The following is a 27,590-nucleotide window of genomic DNA, read 5'->3' as shown; positions in this document are numbered from 1 at the left end:
AGGTTTGTTATTTTATGCATATGTTGAGATACACCAACTGTGAAGGCTAGTCTTTGACAATTACCACTGGTGTCCACTGCCTTTAAAGCAAAACAACTTGCTAAGCACAAAAATAAGTATTGCTTAACAGAAACAGGTTTCCAACCAAAAACAATTTAGTTTCACACTGTTGTTTAGTTATTTACACTAACGTGCCTCAAAACTTTGAGGTTTTTCCAATTACTTTGTGAACTAAAATAGTCCGCCATTTTTAAGGAGTCAAAAATTTGCTTCAACAAAATAGACTGTATATGTGGTACTTTTAGAGGGTGTAAAAAGAAAACAATTTCCAGGTACATGTATATCTGTGTGGATAATTATTTTCTTATTTTAAAACATATTTCCAACCACATCCATTTCACAGCAAGCACTTTCTAAAGCCTACAACACCCAACCCGAATGCGACGTTTCCCTTTTAGGCATGTGAGGTAATTCAACATTAAAAAGTCAGGTTATGTACTTTTTATCTAACCTGGTTGAAAATTCATCACATCTCAACAATTTCAATCACTTTATTGTCATCAAAACCTTCTTCAAGAGACACATTGCTTTTAGATTTGGTGCTTTGGACTATGGAAGCATTTATTACAGTTATGACATGAATCTGGGCCCAATTTAATAAAGCCTGAAAGCAAAGCAACTTGCTAAGCACAGAAAAGTATTGCTTAACAGAAACAGGTTTCCAACCAAAATAACATTAAGTTTGAATTGAATTGGCAGACTCTGCTCAATCAAGAGGGTAAACAGAAGACCAAACAATTTCCAGGAAGTGTGGATCAATAAATTTGAAACATATTTACAACCATCTTTTCATAGCAGGCACTTTCTAAAGCCAAAAATAGCCAACATAAAGCATGTGAGGTAATTCAACATTTTTGGATATTATCTGGTTGGCAACATATTTTGAAAGTAGGGTATAATTATTTACACTAAGGTGTTTCAAAACTGTGTGGTTTTCCTTTTACTTTGTGTTTTGTGGAGTCATAAACTCCATTTACTTTGTGAACTGAAATAGTCTGCCATTTTAAGGAGTCCAGAATTTGCTTCAACAAAATGGCAGACTGTGTTACTGCAAGAGGGTATAAAAAGAAAACCAAACAACTTCCAGGTACATGTGTATCAGTGTGGATCATTATTTTCTAATTTTAAAACATGTTTCCAACCACATCCATTTCATAGCAAGCACTTTCTAAAGCCCAAAACCCAACCCAAAAGTGAAGAGTCCCTTTAGGTGTGTTTAGGCATTCAATTGTCAGGCTCAAAACCGTGTTGTTGAAAATTCATTACATCTCAAACTTCAACATTTCAATCACAATCAATGATTTCATTTATTTTATCCGAACATTATAGAGACACGCTTTTAGATTTGATGTTTTTGGGCTATGAAAGAGTTTGTTATGACATGAACCTGGTTGGACAGAATAAAATTGAAAGTAGTGGACTAAAAGTAGTGGATATTTAAACTAATGTACTTCAAAACTGTGAGGTTTTCCCATTTACTTTCTGAACTAAAACGGTTCAACATTTTGAGAAGTCATGAATTTGCTTCAACAAGCTGGTGAAAGAAAAACCAAACAATTTCCAGGTACAACATTATTGTGTGGATCAATATTTTCTAAATAAAATAAAAAACATCTTTCGGACGGCAGTCATTGAAGAGGAGCATGAGGGTGTTGACATGGGCCTTCAGTGATAGATGTTCATCCATGACTGCACAGAGATGTCTACCTTCTGGAGAAGTTTAACTGCACATCTCCAACTGTGATGGAAATGACTGGGAGTGGCTGTTGCAAAAAATGATGAACCACTGTTTTTGTGGCAATTAGCATCGTCTTGTTTGCAGTCGCCTAATTGGTGAATGTCCTTCATGCATGCATTGAGTTCTTGGGAGTGCAGTGTCGTGGTCCAACAAAGACTTATGTCCATGTCTGCCTCAAGCTTAAATTGTAATGGGAGCACATTCCTGGAGTCCCCCTCCTAACCTGTTCTCTTTCAGTCTCTCCCAATGTGGATCCAATCCTTTGCAAGCTTTGTCGTCAATTCAGGAGCCATAACCTTGAAGATGTTATCAATGTACTGCAAGAAAAACAAATTCAAAGAAAAACAAATCACTAGTAACAAATAATTAGTTGTTACCTCACCTCAGTAGGTAATCAAGACTTTTCAACCCCTTAGCTTTATTATGGAAACATGCTGAACTTACTCCTGTTTTGTGTAAAAAATAGGTATGTGTTTTACTGTGTATCAAAAAACCTCAGCCGAGGCCAAGAATGATAATCTAATATGAATAATTTACCACTTGGCTCATTAAACCAAATACAGTGATTAACAATGATGACAGCCTGTCAATTTGTAACTATAAAGGTCTGGAATCCAGAATTACAAAATAAACCCTGGATTTAAAGCATGAATTCCTCTTTTTATGAGAGAATCAAAGTTTAGCACAGTACAGGTGCCTGCCTATGCATGCCCGGATCAAAGAATACGTTAGTTGGTCAATTGACCACACGAAAAAAGGATACTCTGAAGTTGTTGCGGGCGTTTGTAAAGTGACCACCATAAGCTAGTTTGAATAAATTTAGACTTTGTGTACTGTACATCATCAGACACCAAGTGGTTAAAATAACGGGAATGTATGGAAGTTTTCACGTGGGGCATTTAAGTGGTACTTGCAGGAGCTACATGCAGATTTGTCATACTGATGCAACAAACTAATGATCAAAGTTTTTTATATAAACACCATCAAAATACATTCCCTATAGCATACGCAAGTCCTGTTTCATTTGCACTCATGCAGGCCTGGACTAACATGCAGGCTATATGGAGACCATGACCTCCGTTGCCCAATATCTTGGCCTTGGTGCCCTTCAAAAGTTTCCCATTGACTTTAAGATTTTCCAATGGAAGTGCCCTTTGCAAAATGAAAATGGCCTTGCCCTTTCAACATGTTAAAAGACGAAATTCCAGGCCTGCTCATGAAGCTGTCTACACTAGTGTCCCTTTCAATGTTTGTTTTTTCTTTTACTTAAGAATTTGTTGTCATGATAAATCTTGGCAGTATTACCTTCTCGCCAGGAAACATCTTAGCAAAACAAAAACAACTGAAGAGGCTTTTCATCATCTCATTTTCTTATGTGCTTGCTTGTCTGGTCAAATGGCTCTTGTAGACCTGGAAAGAAAATGATTTGGGATTGAAAAACAAAAATGACTAGAGTGGGACTCGAACCAAATGTTGGCAGTCTCCCTTTTTTCTTCCTTCTGACTGACACCCCAGAACAAAGATATTGACAAAATAGGGAGACCGCCAACATAGGGCTTGATAGCTCAGTTGGTAGAGCGCCAGCACGTGCATCCATTTATTAAAAAAATTCATGCGCTTTATGCGCTTTGTACGAAGGTGTAAAAATGCATGAATTTCGACACAATACATTTTAATCATGCTAAAAGCATGATTGAAATGTATGCAATCAGCATACCGCAAGATCAAATAAAACATTGAGGGGACCAGTAGCTCTATCTGGATGCACCATTTTACAGTGCGCTCTGCATAGTCTTCAACATAGAATGGATCAAATGCGTGAATTTCCACACAATACATTTCAATCATGCTTTTATGTGACGATCCAAAACTGCATGCAATTAGCATACCGCAAGATCGAAAAACGTCAAGAGGGGATAAGTGGCTCTATCTTGATGCATGTTTTTACAGTGCACTCTAAATGGCGTTTTGGCGGCTGTAACCAATAACTGTTTCGGTCACTATCCTGTGATTATCCAATGGCCGATTCAACCCCCTAAAAAAGTTATTGGTTTACAACCGCCAAAATGCACCCCTGGGGTTATGATCGGGCAAGGCATTCTGGTCTAGAAAAATGTGCAGAGTGATATCATTCACCACTGGTGACGATGAAATACGCTGAATATATTCATGCATACCTACAGACATGATTGGTTGCACACACCATACAGTTGTGCACCAAGCAGTCGCACAAACTTGGCCATAACATGCCACAACAAAATCATTAAAGGCAGTGGGGATGGACACTATTGGTATTTGGCAAAGACTAGCCTTCACAGTTGGTGTATCTCAACACAGGTATAAAATAACCAACCTGTGAAAATTTGAGCTCAATCGGTCATTGAAGTTGCGAGATAATAATGAAAGAAAAAACACCCTTGTCACACGAAGTGGTGTGCGTTTACATGGTTGATTTCGAGACCTCAAGTTCTAAATCTGAGGTCTCGAAATCAAATTCGTGGAAAATTACTTCTTTCTCGAAAACTATGGCACTTCAGAGGGAGCCGTTTCTCACAATGTTTTATACCATCAACCACTCCCCATTACTTGTTTCCAAGTAAGGTTTTATGCAAAACATTATTTTGAGTAATTACCAATAGTGTCCACTGCCTTTAAAATGGAAACTGTTGTAATTCTTGAGGAAAACAGGAGCTCAGTAAAACCTTTTTGTAGCGGTACTAGCTGGTGTTAAATAATAATAATAACAAATTCTTTTATAGCGCATTTCACGTATCAATGCGCTTTACATTAGTGCCCTGGTCATAGGGCCAATAAACATCCCTTTAATCTTTCTCAGCTCCCTTGGGAGTATACAGCCACGAGCTGCCTGTAAGGCACTTTGGCTTTTCATACACAATAACAACCTCTACCCTCGCAGGTACCCATCGGACCCATGGGTGAAGAGAAGCAATTATAGTAAAGTATCTTGCTCAAGGACACAAGTGTCACGACCGGGATTCAAACCCACAATCTGGTGACTGCACCAGAACCTGAATACGATGTTCTTAACCACTTGGCCATGACACTCTTTAGCTAATTTATTTTTAAAAGATAGAATGACAAACTTGACTGCAACTTACCTCGTCTGTATTGCAGGATGATTGCAAAGATCTCACTACAGTAGAACTTCCATGGTCTTTTATAGGTTTAAGTCTTTTCAGCAGCCAACAACATCTTCCCACACATCTCAGTATGTCATGTTCTCATCAATTCCTACAAGTAAAAATAAAGCAAAGAAAAATGAGTAAAGAAAAATCTACCCAGTCAGTTTCCCTTGAGGTTTTTGTTTAACAAGTAAAATAAATAAAGAGTAAAATACATGATAAACCAACTTATTGACCTGATTCACATGATGTCATAATAATGCTTATTAACTAGTTCTTATAGCACATTTCACAATAACCATCTCAATGTGCTATACATAAGTAATTTGGGCAATAACATTTTTTTAATCTGTCTATGTCCCTAGGAAGTATACAACCGCATGCTCCAATGGCTTTTTTTTAGGCACAGTATCAACCTCTACCCTCACAGGTACCCATTTATACCCCTAGATGAAGAGGAAACACTTGTAGTAAAATATCTTGCTCAAGAACACAAGTGTCTCGACCAGGATTCGAATCAACACTCTGATGACTTAAACACCAGTAAATCAACTCGATGCTCAAAAAAATCTTTGTTGCGCCATTTTGGGAGTGTTATACACTGAATTCCTCCATGATTGTGTAGTGTAGTGCACATCTCAGGCAAATCTCTATTCATTAAACAGATTTAACATGTCTACTATCAAATTCATATGCAATTTAACTCCTATAATGGCAAACGCTGCAACCAGCAGCCTTGTGACATTGATGCAGTGGGTCAAAGACTTATTTTATTGCATTGACTTGGAAGTTAAGCTATACTGAGTGCTCCACTAGTTGCTGGAGTTTATTCACAAATCCAATTGATGGAACTTACAAGGTTAAAGCAGAATAAAAACACATTTAGACCATTATGGATAGTTACCTAAACCGTACAATCAATCTTTTCAAAACCGTTAAACACCACAAAGAAAACCCAGATAAAGCCTAACCAAAGTAAAAAATATTTGTTTAACTAGACAACTTGAAATAACTGCAGTTACAAAGAAAAGTTATAGCTTGAAATCAAAATGGCTTTCACTACTTAAACCCACTACTCAAACCCGGAACTATCCGGAACCCCTGAATGTTGCATGAGATTTGTAAAATGTGTAAAACCTGTCTCATCATCGACTTGACCAAACCGACAGAGTTAGAGAAAGAAATTGCTGTGGTTGTCAGCGCAACCAAAAACATAACAATATTTGTGTCGTCAGCGCAAACAAAGAGAGATAAATTTTAGTGGTTGACAGGGCAGGGTAACCAAAGAGCGAGACATTTCTCAGGGCAACAAATGAGTGAGACATTTCTGTGGTTGACAGCTCAACCAAAGAGCGCGAAATGTTTGTGGTTGACGACACAACCATAGAGCAAGACGTTTCTGTGGTTGACAGGGCAACCAAAGAGCGAGACATTTCTGTGGTTGACGGCGGCAACCAAATAGATACAAATTTCTCTGGTCGACAGGGCTGTCAGGGTTGACAGCTCAGCCAAAGAGCACAACGTTTCTGTGGTTGACAGCACAACCACAGAGCAAGACATTTTTGTGGTTCATGGCACAACCAAAGAGCAAGACATTTCTGTGGTTGACAGCACAACCAAATAGATACAAATTTTTCTGGTCGACAGGGCAACCACAGAAACACACATTTCTGTGGTTGACAGCTCAGCCAAAGAGCAAGACATTTCTGTTGTTGACGGCACAACCAAAGAGCAAGACAGTTCTGTGGTTGAGGGCTCAACCAAAGAGCAAGTTATTTCTGTGGTTGACAGGGCAACCAAAGTGTAAGACTTATCTGTGGTTGATGGCGGCAACCAAAGAGAGAACAATTTCCATGGTTAATGGTGCACCCACAGAGATACAAATTTCTGTGGTTGACTGCTAAACCAAAGAGCGAGACATTTCTGTGGTTGACGGCACAACCAAAGAGCAAGACATTTCTGTGGTTGACAGGGCAACCAAAGAGTGAGACTTATCTCTGGTTGATGGCTGCAACCAAAGAGAGAACAATTTCTATGGTTATCGGTGCACCCACAGAGATAAAAATTTCTGTGGTTGACTGCTAAACCAAAAAGCAAGACATTTCTGTGGTTGACGGCACAACCATAGAGCAAGACATTTCTGTGGTTGAGGGGACAACCAAAGAGCAAGACATTTCTGTGGTTGACGGCACAGCTAAAGGACAAGACAAGACATTTCTGTGGTTGACAGGGCAACCAAAGAATTAGACTATTCTCTGGTTGACTGCGGCAACCAAAGAGTGAGACATTTCGCTGGCTGACAGCACAGCCATAGAGCAAGACATTTCTGTAGTTAACGGCACAGCCAAAGAGCAAGTCATTTCTGTGGTTGACAGGGCAACCAAAGAGTGAGACATTTCTGTGGTTGACGGCACAATTTGGTGATTGCACCAGAACTTGAATTTGATGCTCTTAACCACTTGGCCATGACACTCTTTTGCTAATTTATTTAAAGATAGAATGACAAACTTGGTGGCAACTTACCTCGTCTGTATTGCAGGATGATTGCAAAGATTTCACTACAGTAGAACATCCATAGTACTTTATGGGTTTGAGTCTTTTCAGCAGCCAACAACATCTTCCCACACATCTCAGTATGTCATGTTCTCATCAATTCCTACAAGTAAAAATAAAGAAATTGGGGATTGAGTAAAGAAAAATCTACCCAGTCAGTTTCCCTTGAGGTTTATTGTTTAACAAGTAAAATAAATAAAGAGTGAAATACATGATAAAACAACTAATTGACCTGATTCACATGTCATAATAATGCTTATTAACTAGTTCTTATAGCACATTTCACAATAACCATCTCAATGTGCTATACATAAGTCATTTGGGCAATAACATTTTAAAAATCTGTCTCAGGTCCCTAGGTTGAAGTTGTGCTATACTGAGTGCTCCACTAGTTGCTGGAGATTATTCACAAATCCGATTGATGGAACTTACAAGGTTAAAGCAGAATAAAAACACATTTAGACCATTATTGATAGTTACCTAAACCGTACAATCAATCTTTTCAAAACCGTTAAACACCACAAAGAAAACCCAGATAAAGCCTAAACAAAGTAACATTTTTTTGTTTAACTAGACAACTTAAAATAACTGCAATTACAAAGAAAAGTTATAGCTTGAAATCAAAATGGCATTCACTACTTAAACCCACTACTCAAACCCTTTGTTGTCCCCAACAATGTTAAAATAACACCAACAGACACTAAAATTAAATTACACCAACCATTTAGACGAAAACAATATTAAAAGAAATCAAACCCGAAAAGAACTATGTCGTGCCATACATAGGCCTATAATATCCGGAACCCCTGAATGTTGCATGAGATTTGCAAATCGTGTAAAACCTGTCTCATCATCGACTTGACCAAAACCGACAGAGTAAGAGAAAGAAATTGCTGTGGCTGTCAGCGCAACCAAAGTGAGAGAAATTTTTGTGGTTGACAGGGCAGGGCAACCGAAGAGCAAGGCATTTCTCAGGGCAACAAATTAAGGAGACATTTCTGTGGTTGACAGCTCAACCAAAGAGCAAGACATTTCTGTGGTTGACGGCACAACCAAAGGGCAAGAAATTTCTGTGGTTGACGGCACAACCAAATATATACAAATTTCTCTGGTCGACCGGGCATCCACAGAGATAAGAATTTCTGTGGTTGACAGCTCAACCAAAGAGCGAGACATTTCTGTGGTTGACGGCAAAACCAAAGAGGAAGACAGTTCTGTGGTTGATGGCTCAACCAAAGAGCAAGACATTTCTGTGGTTGACCGGACAACCAAAGAGCAAGACATTTCTGTGGTTGACCGGACAACCAAAGAGTGAGACTTATCTCTGGTTGATGGCGGCATTCTAAGAGAGAACAATTTCCATGGTTAATGGTGCACCCACAGAGATACAAGTTGCTGTGGTTGACTGCTAAACCAAAGAGCAAGACATTTCTGTGGTTGACGGCACAACCAAAGACCAAGACACTTCTGTGGTTGACGGCTCAACCAAAGAGCAAGACATTTCTGTGGTTGACCGGACAACCAAAGAGCAAGACATTTCTGTGGTTAGTGCACAACTAAAGGACAAGACAAGACATTTCTGTGGTTGACAGGGCAACCAAAGAGTTAGACATTTCTCTGGCTGACAGCTCAGCCAAATAGCAAGACATTTCTGTGGTTGACGGCACAGCCATAGAGCAAGACATTTCTGTGGTTGACAGGGCAACCAAAGAGCAAGACATTTCTGTGGTTGTCGGCACAACCAAAGAGCAGCACATTTCTGTGGTTGATGGCACAACCATAGAGCAAGACATTTCTGTGGTTGACAGGGCAACCAAAGAGATAAGAATTTCTGTGGTTGAGGGCTCAACCAAAAAGCAGCACATTTCTGTGGTTGACGGCACAACCATAGAGCAAGACACTTCTGTGGTTGATGGCACAACCATAGAGCAAGACATTTCTGTGGTTGACGGTGCACCCACAGATACAGAAATTGCCTACAAGTTGATCACACCATGACAGATCTTCTCATTAACTGCGTGTCTTCATCACACTTCCGATGGAGGGACCACTTATATGAGCTGAGGCTGTCATTGGATCTACTCTATCCTTAGAGAAATAGAGAAAGAAATGAAGAGCGTTTGTGTTTGGATTGTTTACAGAGTTAAAACAAAACAAACACAGGACAGAGTGGCTCAGTATGGAAACCTACTGAGGACAGACAGATATCATCAGAGTGTGATACAGGAATGAAACAGTGGTTGTATGAAGTAGAGAAAGAATTGAAGAGCGTTGTTGTTTGGATTGTTTACAGAGTTAAACAAAACAAACACAGGACAGAGTGGCTCAGTATGGAAACCTACTGAGGACAGACAGATATCATCAGAGTGTGATACAGGAATGAAACAGTGGTTGTATGAAGTAGAGAAAGAATTGAAGAGCGTTGTTGTTTGGATTGTTTACAGAGTTAAACAAAACAAACACAGGACAGAGTGGCTCAGTATGGAAACCTACTGAGGACAGACAGATATCATCAGAGTGTGATACAGGAATGAAACAGTGGTTGTATGAAGTAGAGAAAGAATTGAAGAGCGTTGTTGTTTGGATTGTTTACAGAGTTAAACAAAACAAACACAGGACAGAGTGGCTCAGTATGGAAACCTACTGAGGACAGACAGATATCATCAGAGTGTGATACAGGAATGAAACAGTGGTTGTATGAAGTAGAGAAAGAATTGAAGAGCGTTGTTGTTTGGATTGTTTACAGAGTTAAAACAAAACAAACACAGGACAGAGTGGCTCAGTATGGAAACCTACTGAGGACAGACAGATATCATCAGAGTGTGATACAGGAATGAAACAGCGGTTTTATGAAACAGAGAAAGAATTGAAGAGTGTTGGTGTTTGGATTGTTTGCAGAGTTAAAACAAAACAAACAGAGGATAGAGTGGCAGATGACACCAGAGAGTAGGTTCGAGTGTTAGGGCAGGCAGAGAGTAATACTAGCCAGGCAACTTAACTTGTATAGCAGGGAACCAGATGATTCCATTGCAGATATTTAACCCAGGCAAAAAGCGAAGAGTGGCTCGAAAAGGTTTCACCGTGGGATGTATTTCCACTGTGGAACATGAGGCAATTAGAAAAAAGGCAACGAGTCAAGTGAGCCAAAGCAGCTTTCCGAAAAACCCACATGTAGATGATGAGACAATTGATTTTAAGTGCCCCCCAAAAAGGGCAAGGACCATCCAGAGTATAAACTGTCTTTCAGTGTTGGCCTAAGAGATTCAATGTACCACTATACCCCTTTAACGTGTAAACGTTGGCTTCAGATTCTCCCACTTTGGTATGTGACCAAACACTCACTGGTATACAACGAACAAAGGAAATAGTACTTTAACGACAGACACGTCTCTGGACGACAGACCATGCAGAGGGTGTGTGCCAAATGTACTTGAACATTCCAACTATGGGAGACTCATTAACAGTAATCATAAAATTAAATATAATCTATATTACATCACAAAAACATTGCACACGTTGTCTGGCCACTATGCCTTTGCTGTTTTTGAGTGTGCTGTAATAAAGTGTTTGAACAGTTAAGAGACATCAACTAGTGCCAAATAGATATTGCAGGGAAAGGAGTCAACTAAAATCTATTACATAACACCAAAGCAGATCCTTGCCATTTGATTGGAGGTTTGTCCGTCACGTGTTAGCAAATAAAAGTACTATCGCACGCTGTACACTCACCGTGCAATTTTTCGTATATTCAGCGTGCATTTTATGTTCCATCCGAAAAGTACTATTGCACGGTGCACAAAAACATCACTGCATGCACATCTGTGGTAATGCAGCAGTGAAGGCACATGTATATTTTGGCATCTGCGTGTCTCAAAATAGCTGTTATACAGAACGCACATTAGTCACTGTTGAATCCAACAGGCCAACCCAAAAGATCATAGGCCTACTTTGTTTGTTTGTTTTGAAAGTTATATCCTCCAATCAAGATGACAAAGATCTAATTGGATGTAAAATAAAATAATAAAAATGTGTGCAATAGTGCAAATATTTTCATTCCTTGAAAGATGGAATGTTCCACTCAACTCCGCCTCGTTGAATAGAACATTCCATCTTTCAACTCATGAAAATATTCACACCATTGCACTCATAAACATTCATTATTTGTATACTAGGCCTATCTAACAGATAAAAAGCAAATACAAGTTTTATCACACACAAAAACTTGCATAGTTAAAATATCAGAATTTTTATCAACTAATGCCAAATAGATATTGCAGGAAAAGGAGTAAACTAAAATCTATTACATAACACCAAAGCAGATCCTTGCCATTTGATTGGAGGTTTGTCCGTCACGTGTTAGCTAATAAAAGTACTATCGCACGCTGTACACTCACCGTGCAATTTTTTGTTAGTTCAGCGTGCATTTTATGTTCCATCAGAAAAGTACTATTGCACGGTGCACAAAAACATCACTGCATGCACATCTGTGGTAATGCAGCAGTAAGGCACATGTATATTTTGGCATCTGCGTGTCTAAAAATAGCTGTTATACAGAACGCACATTAGTCACTGTTGAATCCAACAGGCCAACCCAAAAGATCATAGGCCTACTTTGTTTGTTTGTTTGTTTTGAAATTTGTATCCTCCAATCAAGATGACAAAGATCTACTTGGATGTAAAATAAAATAATTAAAATGTGTGCAATAGTGCAAATATTTTCATTCCTTGAAAGATGGAACGTTCCATGCAACTCCGCCTCGTTGAATAGAACATTCCATCTTTCAACTCATGAAAATATTCACACCATTGCACTCATAAACATTCATTATTTGTATACTAGGCCTATCTAACAGATAACAAACAAATACAAGTTTTATCACACACAAAAATTTGCATAGTTAAAGTATAAGAATTTTTATCAACTAGTGCCAAATAGATATTGCAGAAAAAGGAGTCAACTAAAATCTATTACATAACACCAAAGCAGATCCTTGCCATTTGATTGGAGGTTTGTCTGTCACGTGTTAGCAAATAAAAGTACTATCGCACGCTGTACACTCACCGTGCAATTTTTCGTTTATTCAGCGTGCATTTTATGTTCCATCCGAAAAGTACTATTGCACGGTGCACAAAAAACATCACTGCATGCACATCTGTGGTAATGCAGCAGTGAAGGCACATATTTTGGAATCTGCGTGTCTCAAAATAGCTGTTATACAGAACGCACATTAGTCACTGTTGAATCCAACAGGCCAACCTAAAAGATCATAGGCCTACTTTGTTTGTTTCTTTTGAAAGTTGTATCCTCCAATCAAAATGACAAAGATCTACTTGTATGTTATATAAAATAATAAAAATGTGTGCAATAGTGCAAATATTTTCATTCGTTGAAAGATGGAACATTCCATTCAACTATATTGATGAAAGTGTAGATTATTTTTGTGAATCTACACTCAACTGTCAATTCGTTACAAACTAAAGTGAAAAGTTCAACTTGAACAAAACACTTTCCATTTAAAACTGAGTACAGTGGCATTGTACTGGATAGACAAAGTACACAACATTAGATACAATTAAGGAAATATACACTGTACACTGTAATCTTGGAAAGATTTCCATAAAAGTAGTACCTCTTGAGTAAATTCAATCCAAAATTATTTTATAAACTGTAGCAATAAACAGAACTACAAACAAAAGGATTAAAAGCACTGAACACTGTTGGTAATTACTCAAAATAATTGTTAGCATAAAAACTGACTTGTTAATGAGCAATGGGGAGCTGTTGATAGTAAAACATTGGGAGATACAACTCCATCATTCTCTTGCAACTTCGATAACCAATTGAGCCCATATTTTCACTGATTGATTTTTATGCATATTTTAGGATACACCAAGTGAGAATACACTGGTCTTTGACAATTATTACCAAACGTGTCCAGCGCCTTTAACATTTAGGCCTAGGTATGCAATAAGTCATACTACAAAAGACATAATACGTAAAAGCTAAGTTAAACAATCTAATCGATAGCAAGATGAGTTTACTTTGAAATAACAATGATGTCGTTAATGTGAGGTGATGGCTGTCTTTTGATGAAGATGTTAGTTCTCCTGAGTTGATAGAGATGGTATTTGAATGTGCGACAGACTCAGCAGTTGGTATCGAGCTTTGCTGGTGGCCTCTCTTGGTCCGCATGTTGTTCTCTTAGAAGATCGTACACCAAATGAATGCCTACTAGTGGTTCAGCATTGACTATGAACATGTATGCATATCATTAATCTTATGAATATACAATGTACACTTATTGCTGAGAAATCTAACTAATTGAAACTCTTATAATCAATGACAAAAGTTTAGGTCAGAGAATAGACTCTTTCTAATGTAGATTTGTTACTGCAATCTACTCCCCTTCCACTCATACATTCTATCCACGAAACAACACTTTCTCCTTTATTCTCTTAACACTTTATCCTGCTCAGGTTAAGGGTACTAAATTTTAGGGAACCCATAATGATGAGAATTTAACGTGGAAGAAACATTGACACTACACATGTAACAGCTACTTGTATAATGAACCTTACTAAGTATTTTACAACTCTTTTATTTTACCAAGTGACTCAGTTTGACTTGGGGTACTCCATACTCCTAAATATAACAATCTGCTTATTTTCCAGTCATGCAGTTCCAGTCATTTCTAAAACGGGCTATTTTGAACACTGGGCCTCATTGCAAACTAATAATTCTTAAAATCTACTGACCTTTATCTTATTTTACAAAATAATGTGTGTAAATATTATAATATTACATGTCTGTTTCAACCCTGTTTTACACTAACTTCAAACATACATTCTTACTATACCAGCAGTACTACTAATTTTTGTACAGTTGTTTATTATAAACGCAAAACCACATTAGTCAACAAATGGTGTTGTTATACCTCGGTAACAAACTGTGAAGTTTGATTTGTCGTGAACCAATGGTGACGCGCAACAAAGGTGTTACATGGCTCGACGGGCCGGGTAACATGAAAAGTGACGTACACCGGTGTACATCACCTTGATCGTTCCCAGAGTTGGTCGTTTTATAGCGCTGTGTACGCAACAAACGCAGGTTCGAAGGAATTGTTTCTTGTTCGTCTGCTTATTAAACAATGAATAGTCCGTCGTAATAATGTTTGAATTAGAAGAGGAATAACAAATTTACAAAGGTATAACAAAATAATTGTTGCACGCTGTGACTGGGGTCCATGGGTTTTGTAAACCCTCGAGGGGAAATGGCACCCTCAGCTTTGCCTCGGGTTCCATTTCCCCCCTCGGGTGTACAAAACCACAATTGTATTTGTCAACCGAGGTGGCGTTCTTTATTTGAATGGTCTGGACAAAATATAACCTACATGTAAGAGGGTTGAAGAACACAACAGAAAGAGTAATTTAGAATACCATGCCAGTACCCATACCTCAGTATTGGGATACGCCTTTCCCGCCAGAGGGAGACCTGTGGGCATGTACATGAACTCCCACTGACATCGATCAAGTGCGCCTCCAGGCGCCTCCTAACCCTATACCTACATATACACTAAACAAAAGCTAAACCTAAACTGGCAAGGTGTTCCTAGGAAAGTGAGTAGGGGAAGTAATAATAATAATAAGTAGAAGAGTAGAAGAGGAAATGGAAAAGGAGCGCAGTGAACCTATTCCCCCAAAATTGTGGCGCTTCCATTTGGGAAGTGGGCAATATGGTTTTCCAGATTTTTGTAATATTAAATAAATAAATAAACTTTTTTAAACACCAGTAGCGCGCATTTCACATTAACAGTCTCAATGTGCTTGCATTGATTTAATGTCCCCCAAAAATGCTGGTTCCTACACACTTCAAGATGAATTTAGTTTGGTTCATTGGATATGAACTTTTGAATAACACAATTTGAATTTCTGGTTTAGAACGGAAGTAAATGTCACATGGGATCATACTTCACACAAGAATTTTAATATATACAGTATGCACCAAGTGCTTTAATATGCAATTACCTTGTATGCTAAACATTTGTAATTAAGGTTCTAATCAAGATATTATCATTTAAAACAATACATTTTTGTTTAATGTTTTGACGTTATTGAATCAGCCAGATAGCCATGGGGTCACTTTTAGTAAAGCAACTCTTTGAAAGGTGTTTAAAAAAATGTTTTGTGACACAAGATGCAAAATAAATGACACAGTCCGACATTTTAAGGGATAGTTATACAGTATCCTACAAGTATAACATCCAGATTGCTCCGGGTAGGTGGGGTTCGTCAGCCATGGGAGGCAATCCACCTTGAAGAAGGTACTCTGATTCCAAAACCCGGGCAGGTGAGGCTCATAAGCCATGGAAGGCAGTTCACTCTGATTCCATACCCGGGCAGGAGGGGCTTGTTAACCTGGGAAGCAGCCCTCCTCAGAGAAGGAAAACTCTGATCTCAAACCACTGCTCAGGTGGAAGAAAGCGCAGACAAGAAGTATTTCCTGGTCTCTTAACCACCGATGTCTGGAGAATGATCCTACTTAGGACAATGGCAGAGATCACTCAACCCAGTTTGCAGGGCACTGTGCGGCAATCAACATGTTGTCCAGTCGTCGGGCTTCTCCTCTCCACTGGGTAGCGTCATGCTGATCCAGAGGGTAATGGCCGAGAGAGGCGCGTCTCTGCTAGTACCTTAAACACTCTGCGCAGGCATGTTTTGCCAAACTCACAAAATATGATGCACACAATTTGAACTCCCACCGAGTTGTGCCTGCATCAACTTGGTATTGGCACTAGAGAATTTGTCAGAGTAGTATATGCACAATGTCCTTTGGATTGGCACTAGAGAATCTGACATAGTAGTATGCACAATGTCCTTGGGATTTGGCAGTTGAGAATTTGTCCGAGTAGTATACACAATGTCCTTGGGATTGGTTTTGGCACTATAGAAAATCTGTCAGAGGAGATGCTCTCTTGATCTTGGCATCAGCAATCAGCATCTGTACCCAGTTCTTCTGTTGTAGAAACGGTGACCGCTTACAACATTGCGTACAACATCAATGACCCGCCTGTCAACACAAGGGATGGCACAACTCTCCAGTTTGAATCCAATTTCAAATACCTTGAAAATGACATGCAGACAACCAATATAACGAAAACAACGAAAACAGAGAAAACAGAGATATTTTTAGGAGAGCAATAGTGAAAGCTGCCACATCGCGCTGCTTCGAACTCGGACTTGAGACCGGAACTGGTATGTGATCTTGCATTCAATATCTGGAATGGGATTTCTTAGTAGGTACCTGTAAGTGTCAGTTGGTGGTGAGTAAGTGAAGGTTGGTGTCTGTAAGGGTCGGTAGTAGGCCTATGGTCGTTGGTGTCTGTAAGTGTGGTCATGACTGAGGGGTTAAGGTTACATGAAGAGTTAGGGTTATCTATAGAACTCCCGGGTAGAACTATAGGGTTAGCTGGGTTAGGATGAGGGTTATGTGTTAGGGACAGACACCTACAAGAAACCCCATTCCAGATATTGAATGCAAGATCATATAGCAGCTCCGGTCTCTCAAGCCTCAGCACACCAATTTAGCACAATTTTATGCCCTTTTTGCATTCTCAAGCTCTCTGAATCCCCTGCCCTCGTTTTCTCAGTCAACCCAGGAAAAACCATCTTGATGTTCCCCTCCACGACATAGTGGGGTTCACCATTCTACAACATGGCCAGACATGTCACCAAGATCCTCCACCCATAGTTGGCCTGATCACACAGCACCATATCACTAACTAAAGTTCGACCTTCATGTCAGTTTTGTCAAGACAACTCTTGATCATCAGTTCCTCCAACACATGAACAGCCAGCATCCACTCATCAAATTGACCATGGAACTAAACGGAGAACAATACCATCTCCTTCCATGATGTTTAAGTCACCAGAAAACACCCCTCGCACAACACCGTACACTGGAAGCCCACACGCAATGAGCGTTATCCACACAGCTCTTCAGATCCATTATCCTCTAGAGTCTGCCATCCACAACAATTTGGTCCGCTGCAAGCCTGGACAGGTAACCGGGTATCTGGGTACCCGAAAACAGACATCCAGTTCAAGTTCCATTTTATAAATTCCATTACCGGAAACATCCATTCGGCAGAAAACTCCCACAGAAACTTGAAACTTCACATTTGGGTAGATATTCAGAGATGAAAGTTTTGCAGTTACGTCATAGTGGTGTCACTATGTACCAATCATCATCATCATCATTTAGGCTGTGTTCGCATCCAGTGTGGGATACATGTATCTCCCACCTCGTGTAAATGCCAATCATTTCTATTTACTTGTAGTTCTGGTTCATGTTGCTCCTGCATGATGTCATCTCTCCATCTTCTTATCTGTCTACATGTACCTCTTTTCCTTTCCCTGTCCTTGGATTACCAATCCATAATTCTTGCAATTGTTGTCCATAAATTATATTGTCATTTCTTAGGGCAGTGTGCCCATCCCATCTCCATAGGCTTGTTCTACATGTGTTTTCCTTTTTTTCTTTCGTATTTCTGTGCATTAAATCCTGTCTCTATATAAAAAATGTAGCACTTGTCTCTCCATTGCTTTTGTTGGTGTGCAGAGTTTATCTTCTATCAGTTTTGTTGTTGTCTGTCCATGTTTCTGCTCCATAAGTTAATGTTGATATCAAACACTGATCATTAGGTATGTTCTTATCACAAAGTATTCCTCTGTATCGTCCAATGGAGCTCCATCCTGCCTTAATCCTGGTTGATTCTTCATATGTTGTGCTGTTGTTCAGTTTAACTGTTTGGCACAGCATTTGTATTCAATGATCTGACCCTGCTGAATGCTTGGTCCTCCAACATTATTGAGTCATCTGTATTGAATTCGGTCATGTACTTTGTCTTTCCTTTGTGCATCTTCAAATCTTTGTCTTATTTGCACTTTTAAGTCTTACACTTAAAGCGTACATGTAGATCTTAAACAAATTCTCCATCGATGTTGTACAATGTACCCCTTCCTTCTCGTCCAGTTTAGTGTTCTTGCAAACCGCTTCCAACACCGCGTTGAATGTTTTGGGTGATACTGGGTCCCCTGTCAATGCATATTTCCTGTGAGACGTCTTTATCAATTTAAATCCTACATTAAGTATGAACTACATTTACAAGTTTAATATTTAAAAAAATCATACCAGGTAAACGACACAATGGATTTGTACAATCTATACATCATCACATGGGCGTTGCATACTTTAAAATAAAGGCTACAAAGAGTGTAACCCCATTTGACCTTTACTTCCAGTTAAACGCGTACGTTAAAGCCAGTGTCAGTTTTAAACTAATGTATGTTATCTATAACGAGAAAAGTGAGAAAAGCGCTGAGGCAAGCTGTTCCACTCCATTGATCAACAGGTTCAGAGATAGATAGATAGATAGATAGACAGATAGAAAGATAGATAGATAGATAGATAGATAGTTAGATAGATAGATAGATCAATTGATATAAAGTTTGTTCACAAAAGTAAAAATCATAACAGCTTTATTGCAACTACTTACTACTACAGTGTATGATACATTCATTGAAAGTTACTACACTGTAGATATATAAATCACTAGCAAAAATGGGGAAAATGTATACTTTTAATTATTTATACTTTTTGATTGGAAGCAGATTGATATCTAATGTGATTAATTAGGAAGAATCAGATATATTTACTTTATTGCTCCATCTATGCGCCTAGGAGCTTTTTGAATTATAGGGCACTTTACAAATGTCTTTATTACTATTATTGATGACAACACATTTTAATTTAAAGTAATTTAAAAATTACTTTTTTTTGTGAGTCAGGGGTCGAAATTGCCACTAGCCTGCTAGCCCAGGACTACCAGGTTTACAGCGGGGCTACTCATTTTTCTAGTTTGATAGCTTGAATTTAAAAAAAGGCTTCAGGCCTGAAGTCTTTTCCATACATGTGTATCACAAACGACCAGTGTCTCAAATGGGTACAAATATTGTGTTTGTGCAGATAGTTAAAGAGGATGACTTTTCCTGCACATAGACTGCCTATCTCTGAAAGAGAGGGAGAATTGTGAAGTTCAGGAAAAGTCAAATGCAACATTATAAGCTATAACATGGGTATAACAACAGTGAGTAAGCCTGAGCGACTAGTGAAATTTACCTTGACTAGTCGCACCACAAATAGTTGCCAGTAATTTTTTGATTCCCAAGATGCATTGCAGAATATTCTTTGCCGCAGGCGCAGTTTAATAAAGTTTGTGCCGAAAGGGTTGATGGATTGTGTCACTGATGTCTAATTGTGTTTCGTTAATAAATTATGTGGTCGTGAATAGTCGTGACAGACACAATTGGTTTTTAACCAAGCAGGGAAATTGCGAAATTTTTAGTGATATTCAAGGCAGAATGACTAGTAGTTAAAAAGCGGTTGTCCCGACTCGTCTAAGCAATCAATAGTTGCGACTATGACCCTAGTCACACAAGACACCCAGGCTTAAACAGGGAGTAGGCACAATAATATAAAACATAAATGTAATTTGTTTTCTGCAATCGCACTATATGAAGGCTAAAATAAAATTTAAACTAAGTAAAACTTAAACTTAAAGTGAAAAATAGCGAGCAGCAATAGAGATGTAATGCAAGATCAAAGTTGAAACAGAATGTGCTAATTGAATAATGTTAATATTCACTTTAGTACTGCAAATATTGCAGGCTCATCAGACATTGAACTGTAAAAAATGCTATAATTTTTGCAAAAGATGTGAACATTGTTTTATAAAGTAGGCCCCTACCCACAATTATCAAATAAACTTTATGAATCATACACACTGTATAAATCAACTAAAGGCACTGGACATGCTTGGTAACCAACAAAGACCAGTATTCTCACTTGGTGTATCCCAGCGCATGCATCAAATAACAAATTTTGACTCAATTGGTCAACGAAGTTGCAAGAGAATAATGAACGAAGAACACTCTTGTTGCACAAATGTGTGTGCTTTCAGATTCATAGGTAAAGGCTTAATAATATAAATCAGCTGAAGTATTTAATTGTTTGAATGAGAAATCACCTCTTTCTTAACAAACTATGTTACTTCAGGAGCCGTTTCTCACAATGTTGTATACTATCAACAGCTCTACATTGCGCATTGCCAAGTAAGTTTTTATGCTTATAATTATTTTGAGTAAGGACCAGTAGTGTCCAGTGCCTTTATACAGCCTTTGATAAAACTCTCTTTATATTTCAGTAAAATTAGCATGGTCCAGTACACTGCAACAGCTGTCTCACAAGCATCGAACTTAATAATTAGCCCTTTAACCAATTCATCACACTACACATTTACAATCTGTAAAGGTTATGTTTAAAGCAACATTACAGAAATGTTTTTTGCTAACAAAACAGTCTCTTGAACTCCTGGGAGTGTAAACCCTTTATGTAATCAACCATTTTACATTATATAAACCTGTATAAGTTGATGGATTGTGTAAACCTGTATAAGTTTGAGATCGGACGACCATCTGGGTCATGAGAAATTAGTGAAAAAAACGATAGCACATTTTGCATGACATCAATTTAAAGAATAAAAAACGCTCACTGAGCAAAAAAAAAAGAAAAACAGGAAGTTTGTTTTATTTATTTCTCATCAAATATGACATTTCAGACAGAAATATTCCAAGGGTTTTCTACTGTCATCATCATTTGACCTTGTAAGTTTGATGTATCTAGTGTGATCTTAGTCAAGTTTTGTTCCCTACCGAATTCTGTAATGTTCCTTTAACACAAAACAAAAAATCAATAACGAGATAATCAAAGTTACTTTGGAATATTAATTTTTACAAAAACATGAATTAATAGCTGTCAGTAGTCCTAACTGTCAGTGTAAAATTTAAAAAAAAAATAACCGTGAATAGTCTACCAGCCAGTAGTTTCAAAATTAACTTTAAACGTGGTTTTCTCATAACATAACATTTTTGGCTGCCAGAGATTTTTGGCCCTTCGTAAAATAACTGAAGATATGCATGCATGGGTAATCTTAGGAATCTACACTTATTAATGAGAACTCAAATTAATTTAATTTATTTCAGATACAATGGCTTATAGTGGAAATAGTTTAGGTCAGAGAACAGACTCTGAAGTGTAGATTCATAAACTACAAATGAACTCGCCTTTGGCTCACTACTTGCACATTATCTGTGCTCAGAACTATTCGGTCATTAACTGCATTTTCATATTTCAATGATCAAAAGATTACTAAGTGATAAATGCATACACATTTGAAAAAACAATTTAAAAAAAAAAAATGAATTTTACCTTTGAAATTAAGGTTTTTTTGAGACCCATACAAATTGAAATAAAGTATTATAGTTCTGAGCACTGCAGTGACAACGGTTGCTTTTGTAAAATTCAGTAATGATTGTTGTAGAACTACCATTCCTATTTAAATCTGCATCCACGATAAAGAATGATAATTTTGGTTGTACCCTTAAACTAATGTGTTTTAAACCACTGTTTACTCAGTACTTTCCTGAGTCCTGTGAAAAGTCAACTCAAGATGAATGGCCTCTTTTTATCGGTTACAACTAATTCATATCATGTTTTAGAATGGTCAATGCATTTACTACAGATGAAATAGTATCAAAAATCATTGAGGTATTTAAGTGTGTGCAAGGAAGACCCTAAATGAAGCCTACTAGAAACTTGTACATCATAGAACTAGTCCCCCCATCTGAAGCTTGATAAAGACAAGCAGGTAATGAGAAGACAGATGACTTGTTCAATAGTCTGTCATGGTGGGGTTAGCGTGTAGACATTGTTTGACAATGAGACATGTTTCTTTCTTGGGTATGTTGGTGAAGAGAGAGACTTTATCAAAACTCTCAAGAATGTTTGTTTGAATGAGGTGATGTTGACGAACTGGCTTTAATTGGTGATGTGGTTCTGTTTGAGGCCAAGTAGTGGGTGATGAATCTTTGTGAGATGTCTGGCCTTGTTGTAGCTTGTTGAAACCCTGGGCGCCTCGATAGGACAAAGGGGAACATCAGGATTGTGAATCTTGGGTTGACAGATACGAAGACAGGGGGATGCAGAGGTCTTATGATGGCAGTACGTGGGTGTGCTGATGGCTTGAGACAAGACTAATGGAGAGACCAGAGCTTGTTGCTGATCTCGTGTTCGATGGCCAGAATGGGGTTTCTTGGTAAACTTATGTAAGTGTTGGTCGACAGAATCGCAGTCTCCTTGAGTTTAAGTCAGGACTCAACAACAAACCCTAACCCTAACCTTAACTCAACAACAACTCTACCCTAAACTAAAGTCCGGATCCAGATCCGGCTAACCCTCAAGAAGCTAACCTACCAAGACAATTCAAAGCAAGCAGTACGATGCTGCCATCTAAGCCCTACCTAAAGACCTATCCATCCACTTCTTGCCAGCCAACAAGGGTAACACCACTGTGGACATATCTACCACTAAGAACAGTATGACCACAACAAGGTGACCAAAATTCTGTTGACTGACACTTACAGACGCCTACCAAAAAACCCCATCCTGGCCATTGAATGCCAGATCAACAACAAGCTCCGGTCTCTCCATCAGTCTCGTCTCAAGCCATCAGCACACCCTCGTACTGCCATCACAAGACCTCTGCATCCCCCTGCCCTCGTTTCTTTCGGTTAACCCAAGATTCACGATGACACAATCCTGATGTTCCCCTCCGTCCCATCGTGGCGCTCAGGGTTTCCACAACCTACAATGAGGCCAGACATCTCACCAAGATTCTCTGCCCAATACTTGGTCTCAAACAGAACCACATCAGCAATTTAAGCCAGTATTTTTTAGTTCCTAGTAAATGGAGTTTATTGATCAAGAGTGTTCTTCAAAATTGTTAGGCAAAAAGAAACTTTTATTTCAAAGTAAAACATTGAATTGTTTATTTGTATCTTCTTTTTCAAACTTGTATGCTTTTTTTTTAATTAATGATGTTTTAACCATTAGGACTATGAAAAAGCCATGTATGAAACAAATTAAATGATTTTGATATATCAATTATAAGTCTAGATCCCTAAAGACCTCAATGATTTTTGATACTATTTTATCTGTAGTATTGCATGGTCCATTCAGAAAACATAATGGGGATTTTATGTGAAAAATATAAATAGGCAATTCATCTTGAGTGGACTTACAAGTTGATGCAGCATGAGTTCTACATAACCACTTCCTAATTTTAACCCTTATTGCGATAACAAAGGAATAGTAGTTTTACAACAACCATTACTGATTTTTACTGAAGCAACAGTTGGCACTGTGATTGTTAACTAAATAGTACCTTTGCATAGATTAACATAATTAATGTTTATTGATACAATTGGATCCATTTCTGGATGCGTTCTACACTGACCTGATTCCATTCCTCTTCTTGCAAGCTTCAGTGCAGATCCGACCTTGAGTCTTGACACACTAATGATAATGCTTGATATCCCATCATCAAACAAGAAGCACATGAAGATCCCGTTTTGTAAGCATCTTGGTAGTTTAAACACATCTGCAAGTAAGGTATAAGAACTTCCATTAAAAGGACCAGATGTGATTTAATGTAGCATTTTCTGTATTGAACAAGACTTCGTTCCCACTGGATCGACAATGTCGCGCTTCCACTTGAGTTTGATCGCACATTGATCCTCCTTTTGGGAACGGAAGTGCATCACGCTCCCACTTGAGTTTGATCGCGCATTGATCCTCCCTTTGGGAACAGAAGTGCATTAAAAGTGCAACGCACTAGCTATTAAAACGCACAGAAAACAGAGGGGCCCGAACCCGAATCCCCACAATTCAAAGCACAGCGCGCACGTGTTTACACGATGGTGCGCAATCTTCAAATTGCTCGATACAAAATTGTTACTGCCTATTCTGCATAGCGAGCAAGTTATAAATTGCGCACAAAATTGTTGCGCAAATTTGTTGATTGCGCTCGACAGATGAGCGACAGCGGATGCGTGTTTTACTGCAAAATAAACGATCGCAATCACGATCGCAGTCACATTAAATCAAGCAAATATCAACAGATGAGTTTTGTCGTAAGGGAGACCTCACAGATTTTGGCATTGAAAGGTTGGAATATCTGCAAATACCAACATCATACGAAGGCGGGAAGGGGTAGGTGGCTTCAGTATTTGATTCTCTACCAAATAAACAAAATACATGTTGAAATGGACATCGACGGAACATGACGTAGCTCGACGCACCTGACCACTTTTGGATTTTGATGTACCCACTGTCACTTTTTTGAGAGTAAAGACGCAGACTTGATGCAGACTTGACGATGTTTTTGCATGCAAAATGTTTCAAGATACACCAAGACTATAGCGGCACAATTTCAAGAGAATGAGCCATTGTGCCACTACGGTAAGTGACACAAGTGGGGGAAAATATTCGCATAAAATTGTGTTTCTGTTCAAAAAACGAATGCACCTCCTGCCTGGAGATATCTCAATCTCATGTAGCTGACAAAGATTCAAGAAGCAGAGGAATTCCCTGCTATGCCATAGTTTGGCACTATTATTTATTCAGACAAGCAGGAACATGAGGATCAATAATACCAATACAAAAAATTATGATTTGCCATGAAGGTAGAGACTGAGCATCGTGTTACTACTATTAGTATTAAAGGGAGTGGACACTATTGGTAATTACTCAAAATAATTATCATCATAAAACCTTTCTTGATTACAAGTAATGGGGAGAGGTTGATGGTATAAAACATTGTGAGAAACAGCTCCCTCTGAAGTGACGTAGTTTTTGAGAAAGAAGTAAGTTTCCACGAATTTGATTTCGAGACCTCAAGTTTAGAATTTGAGGTCTCGAAATCAAGCATCTGAAAGCACACAACTTCGTGTGACAAGGGTGTTTTTTCTTTCACTATTATATCTCGCAATTTCGACGACCGATTGAGCTCAAATTTTCACAGATTTGTTGTTTTATGTATATGTTGAGATACACCAAGTGAGAAAACTGGTCTTTGACAATGACCAATAGTGTCCACTGTCTTGAACTCCAACTTACTCTTTTATTGGGTCGTGTGGCTCTTTGCGGCTGAACACCGCGCGATGCGAACTACACACCACGGCACACACGGACGAGTGAACAAGAGACACAGTGTCATGACAGTGTTTTTTCTCCATGTTTTTGAGTACCGATTCTTCAGCGGCTTATATACATGTATTAAGTGCGAATAACCAAAGAATATCGTTCACGAAGTACGGAAATACATTTAGACAGGGAGAAATTAAAACAAAAAAGATTTACCTTTTCTTGGTGAAATTTAGAACTACATCACACAGATTCTAACCTCTACGCAGTTATAAAATGGCGCTGCTCAACTCGCGCATGCGCATTGCGCGCTGGCATAGCGCGCTTAGTCACCGCTTTTTTATTGACGTCAGGTTTTTTATCCAATGGCATCGGCGTATTTGTGTGACGAAACAATGAAAATTTGTGTTATGAGCTATTTGACACATAGTAGTCTTTTAACCAGTAGTTTTCTTCACTTTCTTTGGAAACACTCAAGTAGTGGTGCCCGGCCACAGTGGGGAATACGGGTAAGCGGGAATAATGTCCAGTGTGTACGAATGCGCATACTGGATGTCCAACGAGTAACTGGTTCTTGTTTGACATTCGAATGTCGAACGTCAACCGATAAAACCGGCCAAACTTTCAGTCGGTGTTTCAGGTTATTACTTTCCGTGTATTCATATTCGCGTGTCGACTGCAGAACGAAGTGATCCGATTCCGAGTATTGAATGGTTAATTTTCAGATGTCCAGACCCCACGGTGTCGCACGCAACTATGTCCTCTATGCAATACTATCCGGAAGACATTATTGCATATGCAAAAATGTCCGCCGGACGGTTTTGCATATGCAATCGTGTTCGCCCGGACGATGCTGCATAATGCGATTGTGTCCGCCCGGACACATTTGCATATGCAGTGTCCGCCCCGTGCAAAACCGTCCTTGAAATTAAACGCCCTTGGTCGACGGACGTTCGCCCTTTTTTTTACAAGCTAATGGGGAATGTTCGGCCGTTGGGTATTCGCTGCAATCATAAAATACGTGAATATTCATGCTGCATATACAGAGGTTCAGTGCATGCACGCTTGCTTACGCGCGCGCGCACATACATGTACACACATTTACATACCTTTACATACATGTACAGATACATGTACAGTCATGTACATGTCCATATCCCATGGGCCGGGCACCAGAATTGAAGAAAAAGGATAAAGAAAAACATCCACGACTTTGACCCGGCCCATGGGGTTTTAGTTTTTTTGTGGTGCACCCTTACCTGGTAGGTCTGCTGCCCTCTAGTGGCAGATATTTCAAAATATCTCCCATGCGGTATACTTTTGTAAACAAAATAACAAAACTTGTGACTTTTTTTGTTGCGAGTGCTTTTACATGCTTGAGAAAATGCTTCTTGACGGGAGCCTTTATGGGGAGGTGAGCTCACGCTCAAATTGTGCTGCCATTGAGCTTGATTTTTCACTGCAAAGTAATGTGGTTATGGGGGGGACAAATAAGTTGTTACCCCCCCCCCCCCAGAAATTTAAATGTGTGAAACGTTAGTGTCACTATACGTGTCTCAGATTGTTTATCAAATTTATACGAAGTATTCTTCCTGTAAGGGCATCGCCGCTCCGGGATATATCTTAAAGGCACTGTCCCTATTGGTAATTACTTAAAATAATTGTAGCATAAAAACTTACTCGGTAACAAGCAATGGAGAGCTAGCTGATAGTATAAAACATAGTGAGAAACGGCTCCCTCTATAAGTTGTAACGTAGTTTTAGAGAAAGAAGTAATTTTCCACTATATTATATTAATTTGATTTCGATACCTCCGAATTAAATTTGGAGGTCCCGAAATTAAGCATAAGTTATTTGATATATAGGATTAAAACAATCTGAACGGTTCCAAAAACAAAGGTAGACCATCATAAGGGTTTCCTTTAAAAGCAGGAAATAATTCGTAAAGGTCAATGTAATCAACGATAGCTCTTCTTCGAAAAAAGTGCAATATAGT

At 38.7% G+C, this 27,590-nt stretch overlaps 1 long non-coding RNA gene across 1 annotated transcript; it reads right to left on the bottom strand.

Moving 5' to 3' along the window:
* Positions 1 to 77: 77 nt before the first annotated feature.
* On the bottom strand, positions 78 to 25,877 carry LOC117290338. The gene is made up of 6 exons (XR_004519042.1): positions 25,811 to 25,877; positions 23,907 to 24,050; positions 7,465 to 7,597; positions 4,918 to 5,050; positions 3,104 to 3,208; positions 78 to 2,115 (listed from the first exon to the last, which is right to left on the bottom strand). It is a non-coding gene; the product is annotated as an uncharacterized LOC117290338 (long non-coding RNA).
* Positions 25,878 to 27,590: the final 1,713 nt, after the last annotated feature.

This window comes from Asterias rubens, chromosome 5, assembly GCF_902459465.1.
Source record: "Asterias rubens chromosome 5, eAstRub1.3, whole genome shotgun sequence".
Taxonomy (NCBI): Eukaryota; Metazoa; Echinodermata; class Asteroidea; order Forcipulatida; family Asteriidae; genus Asterias; species Asterias rubens.
The sequence above is the reverse complement of the archived record's forward strand: the minus strand, read 5'-3'. Positions and strand labels throughout refer to the sequence as shown.